The following is an 18,861-nucleotide window of genomic DNA, read 5'->3' as shown; positions in this document are numbered from 1 at the left end:
TTAATTTAATTTATTATTTTATCTTTAGACGTGACTTAACCGAAAGAACCAAATAATAATTCCTGCAGTCACGAAAGTTCTAAAATTAAGATTGAACCACTTCTACGGGGAAGTTTTAAGCTTATATTTTTTCTCTCTCTCTCTGGCGACTTGTTTTCTCTGCCTGTGTCCTCTTTAGAATGTTCACACTTAAATTCTAACTTAGCAATCTTTGAAATACGTAATCAACCAGGCTATGCGTTAATTGTGTGTTGACCGACCCTCTGTGTTGTATTACATTACATTTCGATATTTTACTAGGTTATTTAATTTTAGTGTGTCCTCCTGATTTTCAGGCTTACTTGCCGTGCAGCACCACGTCTGTTGACCACTCATTGATTTGCAAATTTTTTCTCTAACCCCCCTTCCTTCTCTCTGCCTCCTCCCCCCCCCCCCCCTCTGTCTATTTAAGGCCACCCCACAGAGACGATCACCCCTCTCTGTTACCTGTGTTGCTCCCGCTATGTATCTTGGTGATATCTGTCTGCTAATATGTCTGTCTATAGTTTTCTGGTTAGATTTTATGTCGCTATTTCATTATACCTGATGATGATTGCTTGTGTTGCAATCGAAACGTCGTATTCTATTATTTAATTTAATTTATTATTTTATCTTTAGACGTGACTTAACCGAAAGAACCAAATAATAATTCCTGCAGTCACGAAAGTTCTAAAATTAAGATTGAACCACTTCTACGGGGAAGTTTTAAGCTTATCTTTTTTCTCTCTCTCTGGCGACTTGTTTTCTCTGCCTGTGTCCTCTTTAGAATGTTCACACCTAAATTCTAACTTAGCAATCTTTGAAATACGTAATCAACCAGGCTATGCGTTAATTGTGTGTTGACCGACCCTCTGTGTTGTATTACATTACATTTCGATATTTTACTAGGTTATTTAATTTTAGTGTGTCCTCCTGATTTTCAGGCTTACTTGCCGTGCAACACCACGTCTGTTGACCACTCATTGATATGCACATTTTTTCTCTAACCCCCCTTCCTTCTCTCTGCCTCCGCCCCCCCCCCTCTGTCTATTTAAGGCCACCCCACAGAGACGATCACCCCTCTCTGTTACCTGTGTTGCTCCCGCTATGTATCTTGGTGATATCTGTCTGCTAATATGTCTGTCTATAGTTTTCTGGTTAGATTTTATGTCGCTATTTCATTATACCTGATGATGATTGCTTGTGTTGCAATCGAAACGTCGTATTCTATTATTTAATTTAATTTATTATTTTATCTTTAGACGTGACTTAACCGAAAGAACCAAATAATAATTCCTGCAGTCACGAAAGTTCTAAAATTAAGATTGAACCACTTCTACGGGGAAGTTTTAAGCTTATCTTTTTTCTCTCTCTCTGGCGACTTGTTTTCTCTGCCTGTGTCCTCTTTAGAATGTTCACACCTAAATTCTAACTTAGCAATCTTTGAAATACGTAATCAACCAGGCTATGCGTTAATTGTGTGTTGACCGACCCTCTGTGTTGTATTACATTACATTTCGATATTTTACTAGGTTATTTAATTTTAGTGTGTCCTCCTGATTTTCAGGCTTACTTGCCGTGCAACACCACGTCTGTTGACCAGTCATTGATATGCACATTTTTTCTCTAACCCCCCTTCCTTCTCTCTGCCTCCGCCCCCCCCCCTCTGTCTATTTAAGGCCACCCCACAGAGACGATCACCCCTCTCTGTTACCTGTGTTGCTCCCGCTATGTATCTTGGTGATATCTGTCTGCTAATATGTCTGTCAAAAGTTTTCTGGTTAGATTTTATGTCGCTTTTTCATTATACCTGATGATGATTGCTTGTGTTGCAATCGAAACGTCGTATTCTGTTATTTAATTTAATTTATTATTTTATCTTTAGACGTGACTTAACCGAAAGAACCAAATAATAATTCCTGCACTCACGAAAGTTCTAAAATTAAGATTGAACCACTTCTACGGGGAAGTTTTAAGCTTATCTTTTTTCTCTCTCTCTGGCGACATGTTTTCTCTGCCTGTGTCCTCTTTAGAATGTTCACACTTAAATTCTAACTTAGCAATCTTTGAAATACGTAATCAACCAGGCTATGCGTTAATTGTGTGTTGACCGACCCTCTGTGTTGTATTACATTACATTTCGATATTTTACTAGGTTATTTAATTTTAGTGTGTCCTCCTGATTTTCAGGCTTACTTGCCGTGCAGCACCACGTCTGTTGACCACTCATTGATTTGCAAATTTTTTCTCTAACCCCCCTTCCTTCTCTCTGCCTCCGCCCCCCCCCCCCCTCTGTCTATTTAAGGCCACCCCACAGAGACGATCACCCCTCTCTGTTACCTGTGTTGCTCCCGCTATGTATCTTGGTGATATCTGTCTGCTAATATGTCTGTCTATAGTTTTCTGGTTAGATTTTATGTCGCTATTTCATTATACCTGATGATGATTGCTTGTGTTGCAATCGAAACGTCGTATTCTATTATTTAATTTAATTTATTATTTTATCTTTAGACGTGACTTAACCGAAAGAACCAAATAATAATTCCTGCAGTCACGAAAGTTCTAAAATTAAGATTGAACCACTTCTACGGGGAAGTTTTAAGCTTATCTTTTTTCTCTCTCTCTGGCGACTTGTTTTCTCTGCCTGTGTCCTCTTTAGAATGTTCACACTTAAATTCTAACTTAGCAATCTTTGAAATACGTAATCAACCAGGCTATGCGTTAATTGTGTGTTGACCGACCCTCTGTGTTGTATTACATTACATTTCGATATTTTACTAGGTTATTTAATTTTAGTGTGTCCTCCTGATTTTCAGGCTTACTTGCCGTGCAACACCACGTCTGTTGACCACTCATTGATATGCACATTTTTTCTCTAACCCCCCTTCCTTCTCTCTGCCTCCGCCCCCCCCCCCCTCTGTCTATTTAAGGCCACCCCACAGAGACGATCACCCCTCTCTGTTACCTGTGTTGCTCCCGCTATGTATCTTGGTGATATCTGTCTGCTAATATGTCTGTCAAAAGTTTTCTGGTTAGATTTTATGTCGCTTTTTCATTATACCTGATGATGATTGCTTGTGTTGCAATCGAAACGTCGTATTCTGTTATTTAATTTAATTTATTATTTTATCTTTAGACGTGACTTAACCGAAAGAACCAAATAATAATTCCTGCACTCACGAAAGTTCTAAAATTAAGATTGAACCACTTCTACGGGGAAGTTTTAAGCTTATCTTTTTTCTCTCTCTCTGGCGACATGTTTTCTCTGCCTGTGTCCTCTTTAGAATGTTCACACTTAAATGCTAACTTAGCAATCTTTGAAATACGTAATCAACCAGGTTATGCGTTAATTGTGTGTTGACCGACCCTCTGTGTTGTATTACATTACATTTCGATATTTTACTAGGTTATTTAATTTTAGTGTGTCCTCCTGATTTTCAGGCTTACTTGCTGTGCAGCACCACGTCTGTTGACCACTCATTGATATGCACATTTTTTCTCTAACCCCCCTTCCTTCTCTCTGCCTCCGCCCCCCCCCCCCCTCTGTCTATTTAAGGCCACCCCACAGAGACGATCACCCCTCTCTGTTACCTGTGTTGCTCCCGCTATGTATCTTGGTGATATCTGTCTGCTAATATGTCTGTCTATAGTTTTCTGGTTAGATTTTATGTCGCTATTTCATTATACCTGATGATGATTGCTTGTGTTGCAATCGAAACGTCGTATTCTATTATTTAATTTAATTTATTATTTTATCTTTAGACGTGACTTAACCGAAAGAACCAAATAATAATTCCTGCCGTCACGAAAGTTCTAAAATTAAGATTGAACCACTTCTACGGGGAAGTTTTAAGCTTATCTTTTTTCTCTCTCTCTGGCGACTTGTTTTCTCTGCCTGTGTCCTCTTTAGAATGTTCACACTTAAATTCTAACTTAGCAATCTTTGAAATACGTAATCAACCAGGTTATGCGTTAATTGTGTGTTGACCGACCCTCTGTGTTGTATTACATTACATTTCGATATTTTACTAGGTTATTTAATTTTAGTGTGTCCTCCTGATTTTCAGGCTTACTTGCCGTGCAGCACCACGTCTGTTGACCACTCATTGATATGTACATTTTTTCTCTAACCCCCCTTCCTTCTCTCTGCCTACGCCCCCCCCCCCTCTGTCTATTTAAGGCCACCCCACAGAGACGATCACCCCTCTCTGTTACCTGTGTTGCTCCCGCTATGTATCTTGGTGATATCTGTCTGCTAACATGTATGTCTATAGTTTTCTGGTTAGATTTTATGTCGCTATTTCATTATACCTGATGATGATTGCTTGTGTTGCAATCGAAACGTCGTATTCTATTATTTAATTTAATTTATTATTTTATCTTTAGACGTGACTTAACCGAAAGAACCAAATAATAATGACTTTAGGTAGCCAGGCAGACAGCCCCTTTAACTATCGCCCCCCCCATCCCTTAGGCCCCTCCCCCCTTAGGCCCCTCCCCTGACCCCCTTTCCCATAGGCCCCTCCCCTGAGCACCCTTCCCCCATATCCTTAGGCCCCTCCCCTGAACCCCCCTCAGGCCCCTCCCCTGAACCCCCCTCAGGCCCCTCCCCTGAACCCCCCCCCCCCAGACCCTCCCCTGAACCCCCCCCCCAGGCCCCTCCCCTGAACCCCCCCCCCCTCAGGTCCCTCTACTGACTCCCCCCTTCCTTAGGCCCCTGCCCTGACCCTCCTCTCTTAGGCTCCTCCCCTGACCCTCCTCCCTTAGGCACCTCCCCTCTCCGTACCCGGCAGTAGGTCTCCACCAATCAAAAAGCTGTTCGTAAGGTCTCCACCAATCAAAGAGCTGTGTGTATTATATTTTTATTTATGCACGACAGACAGACAGACAGCTAAATAATCCCTGGTGGGCAGTGTGGAACATTGTTCGTCCCTGTATAAATGTCTATGCAAAGCCACAGCAAACTTTACCTGTAGATCTGCGATAACTAAAACCTAGCTAAGAGTGATGAAAAAAAGTGTTAGCAGAGGATGGTTTCAATCCATCGACCTCTGGGTTATGGGCCCAGCACGCTTCCACTGCGCCACTCTGCTTTCATGGAAATGGGTATTATCGACGTCTACGTAATTGATAAGCAGCCGAAAAGATATTGAATCATATCTTATTATTGTTTGCATCAATCAAGGGTTAAGAAATTCATTTGTAATCTTTTGATTGACCTTGTGAATATATTGTTAACTTTTTAAACATTCTATAAGTTGATTTGTTGCCTCTATTTCTACATGCTAATACAAAGGCACTTATTACCCATTTGTGCTTTGGAGAATGTGGGTATCAATCTCACTACTTCTCACATGCTAAACGTGCGCTTTACCACTGGATCTCATCTTACGTCGGGTTATTTTGTGTGTTTATCGAGACAAATGCCATAGCAATTTTTAATAAATGTCTATGCTAAGCCACAGCAAACTTAACCTGTAAATCTGCTATAACTAAAACCGAGCTAAGAGTGATGAAAAAAACGTGTTAGCAGAGGATGGTTTCGATCCATCGACCTCTGGGTTATGGGCCCAGCACGCTTCCGCTGCGCCACTCTGCTTTCATAGAATTGGGTGTGATCGACGTCTATGTAACCGATAAGCAGCTGAAAAGATATTGAATCATATTTTTATTGTTTGCATCAATTGAGGGTTAAGAAATTCATTTGTAATCTTTTGATTGACCTTGTGAATATATTGTTGACTTTTTAAACATTCGATAAGTTGACTTGTTGCCTCTATTTCTACATGCTAATAAAAAAGGCACTTATTACCCATTTGTGCTTTGGAGAATGCGGGTATCAATCTCACTACTTCTCACATTCTAAACGTGCGCTTTACCACTGGATCTCATTGCACGTCGGGTTATTTTGTGTGTTTATCGCGACAAATGCCATAGCAATTTTTAATAAATGTCGATGCTAAGCCACAGCAAACTTAACCTGTAAATCTGCTATAACTAAAACCGAGCTAAGAGTGATGAAAAAAACGTGTTAGCAGAGGATGGTTTCGATCCATCGACCTCTGGGTTATGGGCCCAGCACGCTTCCGCTGCGCCACTCTGCTTTCATGCTCGCCCTTTTATCCCTGCTAGCAGCACTCCACTTGGCAGCACTCAACTCCCCCGACCCCACACCCCCCTCTCTATCTCTCCTCCCTGGCTCCTCCCCCTATATTTCCTATATTGCCTCTTGTTCCATCAGCCCTTTTTAAATCCTTTATATTAAGTTCACTTGCTTGCTTGCTTTCTTGCTTGCTTGCTTGCGCGCTTACGACCGTGCAAATCTTTCGGTCGTTTTTAACCCACTTCCCGTGATCCAATCGAGCTGACATTTTGCACACAGACTCGTTGTGCGTGACAATTTATTTTCTTCAAAATTTTTTTCCAAAATTTTACACTTTTTAGGAAAAAATAAATTATATTTAATTACCAATTGCTTAATGGTCGCAGGCAATCATCTGACCCACAGGTGGCAGCCATCTCAAGCCAGAGGACGAGAGGACTCTAGCCGCCACGCATATAAAGGATTTATAGTGAAAAACTTTGTTTTTACGGGTTAATTTTTTGCCCACTTCAGCAATTGTTTCTTGCTGTGGATGTCCCACCTGATGTCGAATGCTTGTGTTGCGCCCGAAAAGTCATGATTTAATTTATTTTATTTTATACCTACGTGACTTTACCAAAAGAACCAAAGAGTTTGGGTTTTATCGACGTCTATGTAACCGATAAGCAGCTGAAAAGATATTGAATCATATTTTTTATTGTTTGCATCAATCGAGGGTTAAGAAATTCATTTGTAATTTTTTGATTGACCTTGTGAATATATTGTTAACTTTTTAAACATTCGATAAGTTGACTTGTTGCCTCTATTTCTACATGCTAATAAAAAAAGGCACTTATTACCCATTTGTGCTTTGGAGAATGCGGGTATCAATCTCACTACTTCTCACATGCTTAACGTGCGCTTTACCACTGGATCTCATCTCACGCCGGGTTATTTTGTGTGTTTATCGCGACAAATTCCATAGCACTTTTTAATAAATGTCTATGCAAAGCCACAGCAAACTTAACCTGTAAATCTGCTATAACTAAAACCGAGCTAAGAGTGATGAAAAAAACGTTTTAGCAGAGGATGGTTTCGATCCATCGACCTCTGGGTTATGGGCCCAGCACGCTTCCGCTGCGCCACTCTGCTTTCATGCTCACCCTTTAATCCCTTCTAGCAGCACTCCACTTGGCAGCACTCAACTCCCCGACCCCACACCCCTCTCTCTATCTCTCCTCCCTGGCTCCTCCCCCTCTATTATCTATATTGCCTCTTGTTCCATCAGCCCTTTTTAAATCCTTTATATTAAGTTCACTTGCTTGCTTGCTTGCGCTTACGACTGTGCAAATCTTTCGGTCGTTTTTTAACCCACTTCCCGTGATCCAATCGAGCTGACATTTTGCACACATACTCGTTGTGCGTGACAGTTTATTTTCTTGAATAAAAATTTCCTAAATTTTACACTTTTTAGGAAAAAAAAATTATATTTAATTTCCAATTGCTTAATGGTGGCAGGCAATCATCTGACCCATAGGTGGCAGCCATCTCAAGCCAGAGGACGAGAGGACTCTAGCCGCCACGCATATAAAGGATGTATAGTGAAAAACTTTGTTTTTACGGGTTAATTTTTTGCCCACTTCAGAAATTGTTTCTTGCTGTGGATGTCCCACCTGATGTCGAATGCTTGTGTTGCGCCCGAAAAGTCATGATTTTATTTATTTTATTTTATACCTACGTGACTTTACCAAAATAACCAAAGAGTTTGGGTTTTATTGACGTCTATGTAACCGATAAGCAGCTGAAAAGATATTGAATCATATTTTTTATTGTTTGCATCAATCGAGGGTTAAGAAATTCATTTGTAATCTTTTGATTGACCTTGTGAATATATTGTTAACTTTTTAAACATTCGATAAGTTGACTTGTTGCCTCTATTTCTACATGCTAATAAAAAAGGCACTTATTACCCATTTGTGCTTTGGAGAATACGGGTATCAATCTCACTACTTCTCACATTCTTAACGTGCGCTTTACCACTGGATCTCATCTCACGCCGGGTTATTTTGTGTGTTTATCACGACAAATGCCATTGCACTTTTAAATAAATGTCTATGCAAAGCCACAGCAAACTTAACCTGTAAATCTGCTATAACTAAAACCTATCTAAGAGTGATGAAAAAAACATTTAGCAGAGGATGGTTTCGATCCATCGACCTCTGGGTTACGGGCCCAGGACGCTTCCGCTGCGCCACTCTGCTTTCATAGAAATGGGTATGATCGACGTCTATGTAACCGATAAGCAGCTGAAAATATATTGAATCATATTTTTTATTGTTTGCATCAATTGAGGGTTAAGAAATTCATTTGTAATCTTTTGATTGACCTTGTGAATATATTGTTGACTTTTTAAACATTCGATAAGTTGACTTGTTGCCTCTATTTCTACATGCTAATAAAAAAGGCACTTATTACCCATTTGTGCTTTGGAGAATGCGGGTATCAATCTCACTACTTCTCACATACTAAACGTGCGCTTTACCACTGGATCTCATCGCACGTCGGGTTATTTTGTGTGTTTATCGCGACAAATGCCATAGCAATTTTTAATAAATGTCTATGCTAAGCCACAGCAAACTTAACCTGTAAATCTGCTATTACTAAAACCGAGCTAAGAGTGATGAAAAAAACGTGTTAGCAGAGGATGGTTTCGATCCATCGACCTCTGGGTTATGGGCCCAGCACGCTTCCGCTGCGCCACTCTGCTTTCATGCTCGCCCTTTTATCCCTGCTAGCAGCACTCCACTTGGCAGCACTCAACTCCCCCGACCCCACACCCCCCTCTCTATCTCTCCTCCCTGGCTCCTCCCCCTCTATTACCTATATTGCCTCTTGTTCCATCAGCCCTTTTTAAATCATTTATATTAAGTTCACTTGCTTGCTTGCTTTCTTGCTTGCTTGCTTGCGCGCTTACGACCGTGCAAATCTTTCGGTCGTTTTTAACCCACTTCCCGTGATCCAATCGAGCTGACATTTTGCACACAGACTCGTTGTGCGTGACAATTTATTTTCTTCAAATTTTTTTTCCGAAATTTGACACTTTTTAGGAAAAAATAAATTCTATTTAATTACCAATTGCTTAATGGTGGCAGGCAATCATCTGACCCATAGGTGGCAGCCATCTCAAGCCAGAGGACGAGAGGACTCTAGCCGCCACGCATATAAAGGATTTATAGTGAAAAACTTTGTTTTTACGGGGTAAATTTTTGCCCACTTCAGCAATTGTTTCTTGCTGTGGATGTCCCACCTGATGTCGAATGCTTGTGTTGTGCCCGAAAAGTCATGATTTAATTTATTTTATTTTATACCTGCGTGACTTTACCAAAGAACCAAAGAGTTTGGGATTCATCGACGTCTATGTAACCGATAAGCAGCTGAAAAGATATTGAATCATATTTTTTATTGTTTGCATCAATCGAGGGTTAAGAAATTCATTTGTAATCTTTTGATTGACCTTGTAAATATATTGTTAACTTTTTAAGCATTCGATAAGTTGACTTGTTGCCTCTATTTCTACATGCTAATAAAAAAGGCACGTATTACCCATTTGTGCTTTGGAGAATGCGGGTATCAATCTCACTACTTCTCACATGCTTAACGTGCCCTTTACCACTGGATCTCATCTCACGCCGGGTTATTTTGTGTGTTTATCGCGACAAATGCCATTGCACTTTTAAATAAATGTCTATGCTAAGCCACAGCAAACTTAACCTGTAAATCTGCTATAACTAAAACCGAGCTAAGAGTGATGATAAAAACATTAAGCAGAGGATGGTTTCGATCCATCGACCTCTGGGTTATGGGCCGAGCACGCTTCCACTGCGCCACTCTGCTTTCATGGCAAAGGGTATTATCGACGTCTACGAAATTGATAAGCAGCCAAAAAGATATTGAATCATATTTTTTATTGTTTGCATCAATCAAGGATTAAGAAATTCATTTGCAATCTTTTGATTGACCTTGTGAATATATTGTTAACTTTTTAAACATTCGATAAGTTGACTTGTTGCCTCTATTTCTACATGCTAATAAAAAAGGCACGTATTACCCATTTGTGCTTTGGAGAATGCGGGTATCAATCTCAATACTTCTCACATGCTAAACGTGCGCTTTACCACTGGATCTCATCCCACGCCGGGTTATTTTGTGTGTTTATCGCGACAAATGCCATTGCACTTTTAAATAAATGTCTATGCAAAGCCACAGCAAACTTAACCTGTAAATCTGTAATAACTCAAACCGAGCTAAAAGTGATGAAAAAAACGTGCTAGCAGAGGATGGTTTCGATCCATCGACCTCTGGGTTATGGGCACAGCACGCTTCCGCTGCACCACTCTGCTTTCTTGGAAATGGGTTTTATCGACGTCTATGTAAGTGATAAGCAGCCGAAAAGATATTGAATCATATTTTTTATTTTTTTCTTCTTGGTTCTTTCGGTAAAGTCACGTAGAATGGAAATAATAAAATAATAAAAATAAACCATAATAAAACAATTCTCACGACGTTTCGGCCACAACCCAAGCAGCCGTCCTCAGGTGAAGTACTGGTCTGTCGAGAAGACAGAGTCTGACTGAAACAACCCCAGGCTTGGAGCGTATATTAAAGCTGGGTTGTAGGTGGAAGAGCGCCATGACAAAATAATTAGCATATCAAGAGGAATTTAGCATATTTATGGGAAATGCAGATATGAGATTAGTACTACTTGTGAAATGCGTAGGAGGTGGGCGGGGGGGTTAAAGTCATATTATCATTTTTAATGATATCATTGCCCGAGTAGATGTGATATCATTGCCCGAGTAGATGTGGCTCTCAAGGGCCTGAGTCACATCGCTGAAGACGTAGCAATATCTGAAATCGCTGCAACCCTCAAAAACGCTAAGATGCCAGCTAGTAACATCAGCAAAGATGAGCGTTTTGAACTAGGCTCAATTAAAAAAGAGGGATGACATTGTCATCCTCTCAGCCGACAAAGGCAATGCCACTGTCATCATGGACAAAATAGAATACAACAACAAAATTCAAGAACTACTCAACGATGGCAGCTATACAAAAATAAAAAGAGACCCCACCAACAGCCTCGTCATTAAAACCAACAAAATCATTTCTGATTCAACCGCATTAATTGATCAAACCAAACAGTTCTCGTTGAAACCTTCTGCAGCCAGGCCACCAAGATGATATGGCTTGCCAAGGATACATAAAGAAGATACACCTCTTCGTCCCATTGTCTCTACTATCAACTCCCCCACCTACAAACTGGCTCGTTTTTTGTCTGAAATCCTGCGGCCTTTCACTGAAAAAAACACCTCTGCGGTACTAAACTCTACTGACCTGGTATCGACAATCAAGGGAATTTCCCTGTCCCCAGACGACCTGCTTGTCAGTTTTTACGTGGTTTCCGTATTCACCAAAGATCCTGTACCTGACACCATCCCAATCATTGAAGACTTGGTTCATCAAGGACTGAACGCTGGGGTACCCCCCTGGTGAGACACTGCTTAACCAATACATACTTCACCTGGAATGGAACTTTCTATAAACAAACTGAGGGCACCCCAATGGGCTCCCCCCTATCTCCAGTTGTAGCCAACGTTTTCATGGAGAAATTTGAGACTGACGCCATCCAGACTGCCACTCTACGCCCGACCTTATGAAAGAGGTACGTAGATGATACTTTTTGTCATCTGGCCACATGGCCGGCCTGCTCTAGACCAATTCCTCAACCACATCAATTCCATACACCCAGCCATCAGATTCACCATGGAAGTCGAAAAAGATGGCAAGCTACCCTTTTTGGATGTCCTAATTAAAAGGAGACCTGATGGTTCAATGAGCCACTCTGTCTACAGGAAAGCCACCCATACGGATGCTTACCTAAAACCGGATTCCCACCACCATCCATCCCAGAAGAATTCCCTCATCAAGACTCTATAGTCTATACCATAGAGCCTAATGCATCTCCGACCGGGAACACATTGCCAGTGAACTCAAACACGTACGCCAAGCTCTTAAGGCTAATGATTACTCTGACTACACAATCCGCAAAGCCATCACTCCAACCATCAAGAATGATCCTGTTGAGGAGCCTTTCAAAACCATCACCTTACCCTACATTGCTGGGGTCACAAAAAAGATCTCCAAAATCCTGATAAAACACAAGATCCAGGTCCGATTCAACACAGTACATAGAATCCGTGATCTGGTCCCGTCTGTAAAAGATGTGGTTCCAGACATACAGTACCCTGGCGTCTACAAACTAAGTTGCCTCTGTGGTAGCAGTTACATTGGAGAAACCAAACGACATGTCTCGGACCGCATCCGTGAACATAAAGCAGACTTGAAACACGGTAGGACAAACACCTCAGCAGTGGCAGATCACTGTTACAATTCAGTGAGCTCACATGATATTGACTTCTCCAAGACAGAGATTCTCTGCAAGCCATCTGGCTACCATGAGAGATTCGTTCATGAGGCGATCCACATATACAAACACAGAGACAATTTCAACCGAGAAGATTGATTCTGGCTCAGCAATCGTTGGAAGGACGTAATAAACCATTTCGGATCTTAACTGATTGTGTTCACGTTTATGGTGACTTACAGACCGCAGTCCACTCACTGGCATTGAATATATATCTTGTATTCTCCGCCGGGAATGGATTCTTTGCTCCGCTGCAAGTCTCCTACCACCACTCTCCCATTGACATATTCCATTGCTTCCTCTTAGTATCTTTCACGCGACGGTCAATATAGCGGATTGTATAATAATAAATAGTATAAAATTGTAATGTTTAATACAATGTATAAAGTAATATATAGTATCGTAATTGTATAGTGAATATACAGCAGTGTGATATACAGTAGGGTGGATAGAATAATACATAGTGTAATATTACACTATGTATTATTCTAAGATATAGGGTGGTGTATAGTAATACAGTATATAATTTAATGTTGGGTTTGTCTATGGCAGTATATAGTACGGGGTAGACCCGTGTGATGTAAGAGAATAAAGTTTAGCTGGAAGCATATAATATTTTTTGCGACATAGAATTGTAATGTATTACTTACTGTTAGTAGCTCAGCTTATTGGAGAGTATATTTAGTATACTGATGATACTATGTAGTTTATACTTTAGTTGTTTACGTGGTGGTTTAGTTACTGCAGCTACATACTATTTAACATTCCTTCCCTTTATTAATGCAACCCCTATCCCCTCCCTTTGATGCTACTGTAGGACTTGAAATCACACTCCACGCGTTCTGTTGCTAGGCAAGCGAGCAGAGTACAGTGGGAGCATCTGAGGACACGGTTGTTGTTGTCGTGGCATTAAGGGGGGGGGGGTTCGTTAAGAGACACGACAGGTGTTAGGGGTGACTGAGGACGCAGGCCGGTGATTGGTCAGGAGGGTGAGTGGTTAATGACCGACGCCAGCCTGGCGGCAATAACATGGTCACGTGAAGCTGGGAGCCTGGGGGCGAGTAGCAAAGTGGGGGATGGAGTAATTGATTGGGACTAATTGGTGCGGGGATATAGGGCACAGCGTAACGGAGAGACAGGAGTCTTGGTTAGGATTGGAGCTGGAGCGGTTGGTGCCCGGGAGAGAGACGGAGCAGCAGTGAGCAGGGATAGGTACGATAAGGATAGAGAGAACGCAGTGTACAGTAGCAGTGGATAGAGAGAACGCAGTGTACGGTAGCAGTGGATAGAGAGAACGCAGTGTACGGTAGCAGTGGATAGAGAGAACGCAGTGTACGGTAGCAGTGGATAGAGAGAACGCAGTGTACGGTAGCAGTGGATAGAGAGAACACAGTGTACGGTAGTAGTGGATAGAGAGGATACAGTGTATGGTAGAAACGGGGAGACATGGAGTGTTGTTAATGGCGAGTTGTGCATCGGAGCGAACGGAGAGACACGGAGCGATGATGAGGAGGTGTGAACTCTACTCGTGAATGAACGAGACGAGAAAGACAACGAGAGTACGAGTCCTAAACTACTAATCCTAAATAATGCACGGGCATAATATGACTTTAAACCCCCCGCCCACCTCCTACGCATTTCACAAGTAGTACTAATCCCATATCTGCATTTTCCATAAATATGCTAAATTCCTCTTGATATGCAAATTCTTTTGTCACGGCGCTCTTCCACCTCCAACCCAGCTTTAATAGACGCTCCAAGCCTGGGGTTGTTTCAGTCAGACTCTGTCTTCTCGACAGACCTGTTCTTCACCTGAGGACGGCTGCTTGCATTGTGGCCGAAACGTCGTGAGAATTATTTTATTATGTTTTATATTTTATTATTTTATTATTTCCATTGTACGTGACTTTACCGAAAGAACCAAGAAGATGAATCCCTGCAGTCACGAAAGCTTTAAATCGAAATATGCTTTATTGTTTGCATCAATAGAGGTTTAAGAAATTCATTTGTAATGTTTTGATTGACCTTGTGAATATATTGATAACTTTTTCAACATTCGATAAGTTGATTTGTAGCCTCTATTTCTACATGCTAATAAATATGTACGTTTCGATTTAAAGCTTTCGTGACTGCAGGGATTCATCTTCTTGGTTCTTTCGGTAAAGTCACGTAGAAGGGAAGTAATAAAATAATAAAAATAAAAATAATGTTTTATTTTTATTATTTTATTACTTCCCTTCTACGTGACTTTACCGAAAGAACCAAGAAAATAGGTACGCATTACCCAATTGTGCTTTGGAGAATGTGGGTATCAATCTCACTACTTCTCACATGCTAAACGCGCGCTTTACCACTGGATCTAATCCCACTGGATCTAATCCCACTGGATCTAATCCCACTGGATCTAATCCCACTGGATCTAATCCCACTGGATCTAATCCCACTGGATCTAATCCCACTGGATCTAATCCCACTGGATCTAATCCCACTGGATCTAATCCCACTGGATCTAATCCCACTGGATCTAATCCCACTGGATCTAATCCCACGCCGGGTTATTTTGTGTGTTTATCGCAAGAAATGCCATAGAACTTTTTAATTAATATATATGGAAAGCCACAGCAAACTTAACCTGTAAATCTGCGATAACTAAAACCTAGCTTAGAGTGATGAAAAAAACGTGTTAGCAGAGGATGGTTTCGATCCATGGACCTCTGGGTTATGGGCCCAGCACGCTTCTGCTGCGCCACTCTGCTTTCATGGAAATGGGTTTTATCGACGTCTATGTAATTGATAAGCAGCCGAAAAGATATTGAAAAATATTCTTTATTGTTTGCATCAATAGAGGGTTAAGATATTAATTTGTAATCTTTTGATTGACCCTGTGAATATATTGATACCTTTTTAAACATTCGATAAGTTGATATGTTGCCTCTATTTTTGCATGCTAATAAAAAGGCACTCATTACCCATTTGTGCTTTGGAGAATGTGGGTATCAATCCCACTATTTCTCACAAGCGAAACGCACGCTCTTCCACTTGAGCTAATCCCACGCCGAGCTTTTTTGTATGTTTATCGCGACAAATGCCATATCACTTTTCAATAAATGTCTATGCAAAGCCACAGCAAACTTAACCTGTAAATCTGCGATACATAAAACCTAGCTAAGAGTGATGAAAAAAACTTGTTAGCAGAGGATGGTTTCGATCCATCGACCTCTGGGTTATGGGCCCAGCACGCTTCCGCTGCGCCACTCGCCATTTTATCCCTTCTAGCAGCACTCCACTTGGCAGCACTCAACTGCCCCTACCTCACACCCCCCTCTCGATCTCTTCTCCATGGCTCCTCCCCCCTCTCTTACCTAAATAGCCTCTTGTTACAGCAGCCCTTTTGCCCACTTCAGCAATTGTTTCTTGCTGTGGTTGTCTTAACCTGATGACGGACCCATGTGTTGCGCCCTAAACGTCATTTAATTTTTTGCATTTTATACCTACGTGACTTTACCGACAGAACCAAAGAGTATGGGTTTTATCGACGTCTATGGAACTGATAAGCAGCCAAAAAGATATTGAAAAATATTCTTTATTGTTTGCATCAATATAGAGTTAAGACATTCATTTGTAATCTTTTGATTGACCTTGTGAATATGTTGATGACTTTTTAAACATTCTATAAGTTGACATGTTGGCTCTATTTCTACATGCTAATATTGGTAGGAACCTCCTGGTTACACCAGCCCACAGGGGATTATTGTGTCCGTCCGTCCGTCTGTCGTGCATCCAAAAATGGGAGGGGTGGGTCTTGGTGGAGAGGGGAGTTGTGGGGAGGGGCTGGGTAGGGAGGGTGGGGAGGGGCTGGGTGTGGAGGGGAGGGTGGGGAGGGGCTGGGTGGGGAGGGTGGGGCTGGGTGGGGCTGGGTGGGGAGTGGGAGGGGTGGGGCTGTCATCTGGCCACATGGCCGGCCTGCTCTAGACCAATTCCTCGACCAGATCAATTCCATACACCCAGCCATCAGATTTACCATGGAAGTCGAAAAAGATGGCAAGCTACCTTTTTTGGATGTCCTAATACAAAAGAGACCTGGTGGTTCAATGAGCCACTCTGTCTACTGGAAAGCTACCCATACGGATGCTTACCTGAAACCGGAATCCCACCACCATCCATCCCAGAAGAATTCCCTAATCAAGACTTTGCACCATAGAGCCCAATGCATCTCTGACCAGGAACACATTGCCAGTGAACTCAAGCACGTACATCAAGCTCTTAAGGCTAATGGTTACTCCGACTACACAATCCGTAAAGCCATCACTCCAACCATGAAGAAGGACCCTCTTGAGAAGCCATTCAAAACTATCACCTTACCCTACATTGCGGGCATCACAAAAAAGATCTCCAAAATCTTGAATAAACACAAGATCCAGGTCCGATTCAACACATTACATAAAATCCGTGATTTGGTTCCGTCTGTAAAAGATGTGATTCCGGACAAACAGTATCCTGGTGTTAACAAACTGAGTTGCCTCTGTGGTAGTAGCTACATTGGAGAAACCAAACGACATGTCTCTGACCGCATCCGTGAGCACAAAGCAGACCTAAACACGGAAGGACCAACACCTCTGCCGTGGCAGATCACTGTTATAATTCAGTGGGCTCACATGACATTGATTTCTCCAAGACAGAGGTTCTTTGCAAGCCATCTGTCTACCATGAGAGGTTCGTTCATGAGGCTATTCACATATACAAGCACAGAGACAATTTCAACCGAGAAGATGGATTCTGGCTTAGCAAATCATTGGAAGGATTTGCTTAACCATTTCAGGTCTTAATTGATTGTGTTCACGCTTACGGTGACTTTCAGACCGCATTCCATTTTCTGCTCCCCCCTTCTCTTTTCCGAACATAGATGGACTCGTCCATCTGGCAAACTGCCAAATCGCTGTCCTTGGTGCTGACATTAGGAAAAACCGCCACTTTTTAAATCCTTTATATTAAGTTCGCTTGCTTGCTTGCGTGCTTGCTTGCGTGCTTGCTTGCTTGCTTGCGTGCTTGCTTGCTTAGGACCGTGCAAATCTTTCGCTCTTTTTTAACCCACTTCCCGTGATCCAATCGAGCTGACATTTTCTACACAGACTCGTTGTGCGAGACAATTAATGTTCGTGAAAAAAATGTTTCAAAAATTTTACACTTTTTAGGCAAAAAAAAATTATTTTACATTTATTCAAATACCACTCATTCATGGCTTTGGCTGAACGTCACAGTGTAGGAGCCCAGAGCGTAACCCCTCCACAGACCGTGGCGGAGTAGCGCAGTTGGTAGCGCCCTCGCTTCCCATGCCAAAGGTCGCGGGATCGATCCCCGCGTCCTCCACAGGCGAATATATTTTTAAATCCTTTATATTAAGTTCACTTGCTTGCTTACGACCGTGCAAATCTTTCGGTCGTTTTTTAACCCACTTCCCGAGATCCAATCGAACTGACATTTTGCACACAGACTCGTTGTGCGTGACAATTAATTTTCGTGAATTTTTTTTTCCGAAATTTTACATTGTTTAGGGAACAAAAAATTAAATATTTAATTACCAATTGCTTAATGCTGCCAGACAATCATCTGACCCATAGGTGGCAGCCATCCCAAGCCAGAGGACGAGAGGACTCTAGCCGCCACGCATATAAAGGATTTATAGTGAAAAACTTTGTTTTTACAGGTTATACTTGTTACAAATTTTCTTGCTGTGGATTTCACACCTAATGATGATTGTTTGTGTTGCAGTCGAAACGTTGTAAGAATATTTATTGTTTTATATTTATATTATTTCATTACTTCCCTTCTACGTGACTTTACCGAAAGAATCAAAAATATGAAACCCTTGCAGTCACGAAAGCTTTAAATCAAATTTTATTTTGTGTTTATCGCGAATTAGGCGATAGCACTTTTTGCAAAATATCTATGCAAAGCAACAACAAACTTAAGCTTTAAATCTGCGATAACTAAAACCGAGATAATAGTGATGAAAAAAACTTGCTAGCAGAGGATGGTTTCGATCCATTGCCTTCTGAGTAAGGGGCACAGCACACTTCCTCTGCACCACTCTGCTTTCTTGGAAATCGCTATGCACGTGTTTCATTTCACTAGCTAGTTGATGATGGTTGGAGATATATCGAGCTCGATGGTGTCGTGTTTTTACGAGGGAATTCTTCTGCGATGGATGGTGGTGGGATTCAGGTTTTAGGTAGGCATCCGTATGAGTTGCTTTCCTGTAGACAGTGTCCCATTAAGCCAT

At 41.6% G+C, this 18,861-nt stretch overlaps 1 protein-coding gene across 1 annotated transcript in view; it reads right to left on the bottom strand.

Moving 5' to 3' along the window:
- Positions 1 to 9,444: 9,444 nt before the first annotated feature.
- LOC144936455 (mitochondrial glutamate carrier 1-like) overlaps positions 9,445 to 18,861 on the bottom strand; it is a 148,257-nt gene continuing 138,840 nt past the window's right edge. The window contains exon 11 of the transcript XR_013637431.1: positions 9,445 to 9,468. The gene's annotated coding sequence lies outside the window, so the exon portion shown is untranslated. The remainder of the gene's footprint in view (positions 9,469 to 18,861) is intronic.

Source organism: Lampetra fluviatilis, chromosome 16, assembly GCF_964198595.1.
Source record: "Lampetra fluviatilis chromosome 16, kcLamFluv1.1, whole genome shotgun sequence".
Classification (NCBI taxonomy): domain Eukaryota; kingdom Metazoa; phylum Chordata; class Hyperoartia; order Petromyzontiformes; family Petromyzontidae; genus Lampetra; species Lampetra fluviatilis.
The sequence above is the reverse complement of the archived record's forward strand: the minus strand, read 5'-3'. Positions and strand labels throughout refer to the sequence as shown.